We start from the raw sequence: 7,960 nt of genomic DNA, 5'->3' as shown, positions 1-7,960 counted from the left end.
TAATATATTATATATATTATATATACTATATAATATATTCTATATAGTATATAGTATATAGTATATAGTATATACTATATACTATATACTATATAATATATAATATGTAATATGTAATATGTAATATATACTATATAATATATAATATATACTATATACTATATACTATATAATATATAATATATACTATATACTATATACTATATACTATATACTATATACTATATAATATATAATATATAATACATAATATATACTATATACTATATACTATATACTATATAATATATAATATATAATATATAATATATAATATATAATATATAATATATAATATATAATATATAATATATAATATATAATATATAATATATTCTACATTCTATATTCTACATTCTGTATTATATATTATATATTTTATATTATTTATTTTATATCATATATCATATATCATATATTATCTACGATTACTATATTTTTATATATATAAAATATATAAACAAATAAAATAAACATAAGTTATTTACAGGAAGAGTGTGAGAAACTTAGTTACAAGAATATAAACATCAGAAGGTTTAGAAAACCTTAAAAGACCAGGGTGACACTTGAGCAGCCCAGCAGGACAGACCCAGCCTGGAGTTCTGCTTTTTCACAAAACGCTCACTCAGGCGCTGAGGGGTGTGAGAGCTGCTGGCCGGACAGCCCTGGGTGCAGAACGGCCATAAAACACAAATTCCAGCCAGGAGGGGCCCAAGGAGCTCCACCCCATCATCCTGGGACAGGGAACCACAGCAGCAGCCCTGGCAGGGCTCTGCTTCTCCATAACAATGGATTCCTGTCTCCACATAAAACATCCTGTCACTGAGCTTATCTTCGGAGTGAAAAGCAAACCCCTGGAGCTTATGAAAGCTGTGTTTTTTCCTCAAAGCCCACTGATGGTTTTTAAAGCCCTTTCAGGTGCCCAGCTCTGGGCTGACCCTGAGGAGGAGCAGCTCTGAGATGAGGATTTGCCTTGCAGTGGCACCTCCAAAAGCTGAGTTTGAAACTCCATTTATTTCTGACAAAGCCTCTGTGTGATGTGAGCTCCCCTCAGGGAGCTGGCGCTTGATAACTTGTCAGAAAATGGAGAAATAATTCTGCTGGAAGGGGCTGGGCAGAGCTGGAGCCAATGTTTTGTCTGGGAATGAATTTCCTTCCGTGGCAATTGATGCTTCCAGATGGCTCCAATGGTTCATGGATCAACATTTTTATCCTCCTCTGCCACGGTCTGGGTTGGTTCATCCTGATTTTGAGTTGCAGAACTTTGAACAGAAATGCTCTGAGCTGAAAGCTCTGTGTAATTTGGGCTTTCATGGTTTGGAATGAATAAATTAATTACTGTACCACCTTTTCAGCCAGGAGAGTATAATTAAAACAGGAGAGCAGTTTAATTTCTTTGGTTTGAAAGCATCCAGAGAACACTCCAAATGGCAGCTACTTTCAAAGATCAAAAAACTTCCTTAAAGCCGTTTTAATTCTCTATGATTATGATCAACTTTTTGGAAAAAAAAAAAAATCTGCAAAACTTTTACCACAAAAGGTTACTTACTCATTAAAATGGTGAGAAAATGGGAGTATTTTTAACAAATGCTAAAAAGAAAGTTCCACTCTGATATTAACTATATTTAATCTTACCTTTCATTCCCAAACAGAGCCAGATTGCCTGAAGGGAAGGGCTGGCACTGCTCCATGGAACTCACTGCAGATTCTGTCACTTCCAAGGGTTCCATCCATAAAAATACAGCAGCATTCCAGAAACCACGGAAAACTGAGAGACATTTCTGGCCCTGCCTCCAAAACACTGCAGTCAGGGCAGCTCCAGCTCTGATTCCAGGAGATTTCTGTGTTTAGGTGATGATTTCCAGCTCTTGGCGTGTTTGTTTTCTGCATTAGCACTGCTGTGGCTCAGGAATTCTCTGCCTCGGAGAAATAATAATTTAAACCCCTTTAAAAAGGATTTCATTGGTTTTTCCCAGCCATAAAACTCTGAAATTGGTAAAATTAGAAATGTAGAAAGATCTTCTGCAGCTTTGATTGGTGTTGGCTCAGTCTGGGGATGGAAGGGATGGGAACCACATCAGACATCCTGGGTCTGATGGGTGATGCTGGAACCCAAGGAGACCCCAACATTGATTCCAGAATTTTCCCCACCAGGACACCTCCTGCTCCAGGAAGTTTCCCATTAAAAAATAAACTTCTGATTCGTTAAATAGATTTTATTGTAAGATGGATGATTATGAAGCTGGGCGGGGTTATAATAATTTATATCTAAAACTCTCCATTTGTCAATTTGCCTGCAAGAGGAAACAATAAAAGGAGTTTCTCTGTCAATATTTATGATATCAAATATTTAACAGTGGTTTCTTGGGAACTGGAATGTAAAACAGGACTGTTGATCTTGGATCCAAGGCTTTATTTTATCAGGCTACCATTGAAATCTGCAAATGTCAAAAATGGCTCTTAAACAACAGGAAAATTTGTGTACCAATTGCTGCACAATAAGGAAGCTCAATAGCAGATAATTTTATAAAAATAAACCAGTTTTGGTTGTGAAAGAAAAGAAGCCTAATCCCTCATGGAATGCAATAAACATCATGAAATGGATTTGTTTGCCAGTAAAGCACCCTTTGGTTGGATGCTGCTTTGTTTGCATCTTTGTGTTATGAATCTCTGTCTCAGCTCTGCAGAAAGATGATTTAATTCTCTCTCTCCCTCTTTCTCCTGCACTCTCCCTCAGCACCACCCCAGTCCCTCACATCCCATTAGAGACTCATTTTATTCATTTTATTTATAATTAACCAGAGATGCAGTCATGTGCTGTTTGTTTTGAAGGATATTCTCAGCTATTTTGGAGACTTTAAGCAGGGTGCATTGAGGTTAATTACCCAATAATTTACAGTATAAAACACCCTGGCAGGCACTTTGAGCTCCACTAATTGTGGCACTGAGCAGAGTAAATAAGAGTTTGCTCACACTCCAGCAACGTGCCCGTGGAAAAAGCCCTTTATGGGATTTATGGTGCCCTTTCCTTCTCCTTGGCTTCAGCGGGCAGGGAATGATCCAGAGGAGTGGAATCTCTTAATATTCATTTCAGAATGATTCTCTCCACATTCATTTCAGAATGATTCTCTCCACATTCATTTCATTATGATTTTCCTCTCTGAGCACAATTCAGGTGTCAAATGTAGAGCAGCTGGCTTTTATTGCATTATAGGATATCAAAGATTATATACAAACAGGGTTTGATGTGATGGAAAGGGGCTCTGAGGGGCTCAGGACCTAGAGGAAGGACAGGAAACCAAAAGCATGGACTGAAATTCAGAGGAACTCCTGAGCAAAGAGATTTTCCTCTTTCCTGGGGTATTTCCTGCTCTTTTTCTGCTCCAAAAACATCTGTTCCCAGGTCTCCAGGTGGCAAAAATCTGTGTGGCTCCAATGAATTGCTAAAAATGGGCAGAGCACTCCAAATGAGGGCAGAAAGGGTAAATTGTAGGGACCAGGAGCTCTCAGCTTGGATGTTCTGTGTCCCTGGGGCTGAAATTCCTGCTCAGCCTGGGAGTGATTCCCAGTGCAGAGGGAACATTCCCAGCTCCCACTCTGTGTCCTGATGGTGCCTTTTTTGTGATCATTCTGATGGCTTTTTTGTGATCCTAGTGGTGTTTTTTTTTGGTGCTGCTGGTGGCTTTTTTTGTGATCATTCTGGTGGCTTTTTTGTGTCCTGCTGGTGGCTTTTTTGGTGCTGCTGGTGGCTTTTCTGTGATTCTGCTGGTGGCTTTTCTGTGATCATTCTGGTGGCTTTCTTGTGATCATTCTGGTGGCTTTTTTAGTGCTGCTGGTGCCTTTTTGTGATCCTGCTGGTGACTCTTTAGTGCAGCCCAGCTGAGGCTCCTGAGCCCAGCACAAAGCAAAGGGGCTGGGGCACAGCAAAGGCAAAAATCTCCAAGGAAAGGATGAAACCTGTGCACTGCACCTGGGCTGCCTCACTCCACTAAAACAGGCAGGAATTCATGCTGCCATCATCATTTACTCTGCCAGAAACAGAGTAAATTCTGTTCATGTGGGGTTGGTTTTAGGTTAAAGTGTCATGTGCAAATTACCTCGTCTGTGATCTTAACAGCATAATTCTCTATTAGTTCAAGTGGTTTCCCTTAATTTTCCTATTTGAATTTTACCTCTGCACAGCACCAGTGCAAGGTTTTTATATCTCAGATCCTGTACAGGAGGGAACTTCATTCAGGTGGTCAGAAAGGGTTTTTGGGGTTTCTTTATTCTGCTGCAATGTTGAGTAGCTGAGGAAGAAATTGGGATATTTTTGGGTGCTGCAAAGCTGCCCTCACACCTTGTGACACAAATCTCTCCTGTTGGGAGTGAGCAGCATTAATTGCATTTAATAAATGTTAATGTTTTGGAGAAGGAGACTCAGCAGCTTTGCTGAAAGGAGCCCCTGAGCTCAGGAGGTGGGAATGGATTTGTAGGAGATTCTCAAAGCCCAACAGTGGGCTCACACATCTGTATGCCAACCTTGAGATGGGGAATACTGACTTAGAAATGCCATGGAACAGGACAGACATTGCTGAGAGAGAAATGGAGCTAGAAACAAGTTTTGAAGGATGGCCTTGCAAATAAAACGAGATAATTTAGAGAAATAGAACTGTGGAAGATGCACTGTAGTGGGACCCACAAGGGGCAATTTTAAATTATTGTCTTTAAGGCATTTTAATTACACTGTAAGTGTTTCTTGACCTGTCAGCTTTCACCATGGTGTGGTTAAAGCTGATAGAGCAAGAAACCCTTATAGTGTAATTAAAATACAACATTGTGTATTGTAATTAGGAAATAGTTGGCTTCTGATTGTGATGGAGTAAATTATAACATCTGTATTGTCTCACCCTTCACATGAGACTGAAAATGGAATAAAATTCTTTAAAACCCCTCTCAGCTGCCCCATCTCTGGGTCAGAAAAGGGATTAATCCCACACAGGAGAGCCCAGCCTGCACAGAGAGGATGAAAAATCAGCCTTGGACATTTCCTGCTGCACATGGCCAAGTGCTTCACCTCCTTTTTTCCTTCTCCTCCTTGCAGTTCTGAATCCATTCAGAAATTTCCCATTAAAGCTTTCTCAAAAGTTTCACTCCCAGATGAAGCAGCCATTCTTCCTCCAGCTGGATTCCAGCTGAATAATTTGAAATAAAAACTTGGGGCCTTTCAATTTCTCGCAGAGGGAAATGGGATTTATTTGGGGAATAGATTCCCCTCATCGCTTCCATTGTCCAACATTTCTTAAATTCCTTTAAGGAAAGTTGTAACAAAGTGGAAAAGGGAGAGCGTAAAGATATTTTTTCTCATTTTTGGCTTCTTTTATTGCAGAAAACTTTGGTGGAAAGCAAAAAAAGGATGAGGAACTTAGACTGGCTCTGAAGGTATTCTTACTTATTAATATTTCTGAATACTCTCAATTAAAATTCTTAGCAGATTGTAGAAAGACAAGTTTGGAGGATTTTGAAACTTTCTTGCTTTTGACCCTTTCCTCCAAAATTTTCAAGGGAAAGACTCAGAAAAGTGAGGCAGGAGGAGCCCTGAGTTTTTCTGAGTTGTTTAATGGTATTTAACTTAAATGAACATCAACCAGCAAAAATAACCCAGAATTATTATATTATATTACATTACATTACATTATATTATATTATATTATATTATATTATATTATATCATATCATATCATATCATATCATATCATATCATATCAATATTTTATATTATATTTTTATATGGCTGAACAGCGATAAAACCTCTGGTGTAATATACAGAAAAGCTTTCACTACTAAGGGTCAAATCCTGCTCATTCCTGAAGATTCACTTTAGCCAAAATTGTGGAACAAAAGGTGATTTATGGAGAAGAGACCTTAACAAACCAGCAGTCACTTTGTCTTTGAAATGCTGCTGTAGCACCCAGTGTGGAACTGGGCAATATTTATATTTAAAGGGAAATCAATATCATTGATTCCACACCATAAAAGCTGCTCCATATGAAACTGTTACAAAATCTGGCTGTTGGGAAAAATAAATACAGAGTTTTTAAATCAAACTGATTGGAAATCAGGGTGAGTTTCTTACAGGCAGATGATGAAAATGCACAGTGAGCAGCAGGAATTACACATTTGATCAGAATAAACATGCCAGGAGTTTGGGAAAGCTCCTTTTGTCCTTGTTTCTCTCTGGAGCAAACACCCCCTGCAGCACAGCAATTCGCTGGGGGCTTTTATTTAAGTGCAGCATTTTCATGGATCTTTTGTTTTCCCCCTCTGCCACAAGATGCTCACAGCAGTGAATGAAATCAGTGTCAAAATCCCAATCCCAGCCCAAAATCCAGTTTGGGGCCATTCTGGAAGGCAGAGCACTCAGATTTAGCTCTGGGTGTTTTCCAGCATCCCTCCCAGCCCACACCTTTCCCTGAAAGGGAATTCAGCTGTGCCAGGGTTGCTGCCAGAGCTAAAGGGATATTTTTCAATTTTAGCACCACCATTCTGCCCTGGCACCGAATTTCTGCTTTAATCTTATATAAAGCCACTTTGGGTAATTAAACCGGCACCCAGATCCCCCATGGAAATGCACCGTGCTGTATTTAAAGGACCAGAATAAAGTAAATTATGAATTTAATGCACAGTGCTATATTTAAAGGCCCAGAATAAAGTAAATTATGACTTAGGCTGCCACAAGCCAAAATTTTCTATGCAAATCAGCTGCTCCTAAATTTCTTTAAGGAGGTTCTTTGTTAAAGCCACGCAGTTCCTCAGAACTAAAAACAACCTGTCTGTCAGAGATCCTTCAATTATCTTTATTTTACACTGTTTTTCTTCTGGAAATAATAGTAAAGAAGGTGCTCAGGCTGCTTTTATCTGAAGCAATAAACCTCTAGGATGTTCAAGTGTAATTAATTGCATTGCTTCAAAGTAAGGGCTTCCAGCAGAAAATACAAGCCTTGACATTTTTGTTATGCATAAACTCGATTAGGCTTATGCCAGAATTAAGCTGCAGGATTATATTTTCATTCCATTCTTAAATTCTCATTAAAACCAAAATAAGGGAAGCCTCCAACAAAAGCTACACTTGAGTAAAAAGTGATGACACATTCCAAGGCTGAGGGATGTGAGGATTGAGATCATCGGGACATAAATGCATTTCTTTCACGTTTGTCAGTTGTTAATTGACATTTTTAAAAAAGGCATTTTAAACGCTCCAAAAGCAGGGTTTGCAAAGAAATAACAGCACAGCCCTCTTTTACAGCACAGTAAATCAGCTCCATTTGCTGTGGGTTATAAAGAAATTAAATGTCCTTCGGGATGGGTCCAGCCCAGCAGGGTCCCAGGGGGTTTCAGGGAGTTTCACCCCAAAATCTCCTCTGGGGCTCAGGGAGGATGGGACAGCCCTAAAGGAGGGTCCTGCAGCACAGCCATGCCAGGGGCTGCTCTGCCAGATGCTGCTGATCCATCAAACACAGGGAATTGGGTGATTTTAACCCAAATTGGGTGATTTTAACCCAAATGGAAACAGGGAGCAGAATCCTAAAGACCTGATCTGTGGTGAGGGTGAAAAGAGGGAGAGGACAGGAGGGAATTCAGCATTAACTGAACAAATGGCTCAGGTTTCCAGACTCTCTGGCTGGCATTTTTCAGTAGAATTTTTTATTTTTCAGTGGCTGAGGACCCTGAGCGATCTGGATCCCACCAGAGGCTCTCAGAGAAACAACCCCGAGCTGCTCCTGACACAGGCTTTTAGTGGCTTGCCCTGAAATGTTATTTTCCTACTTTCATTCATCTATTTTGGCTGTTTCGGTCCAGGCTGCAGGCAGAGGTTGATCCAATGCTGGGATCTCTGTTATTCCTCTGAAACTGCTCCTCACATCACCCCAGCACTGCCTGT

This window comes from Ammospiza caudacuta, chromosome 15, assembly GCF_027887145.1.
Source record: "Ammospiza caudacuta isolate bAmmCau1 chromosome 15, bAmmCau1.pri, whole genome shotgun sequence".
NCBI lineage: Eukaryota > Metazoa > Chordata > Aves > Passeriformes > Passerellidae > Ammospiza > Ammospiza caudacuta.
The sequence above is the reverse complement of the archived record's forward strand: the minus strand, read 5'-3'. Positions refer to the sequence as shown.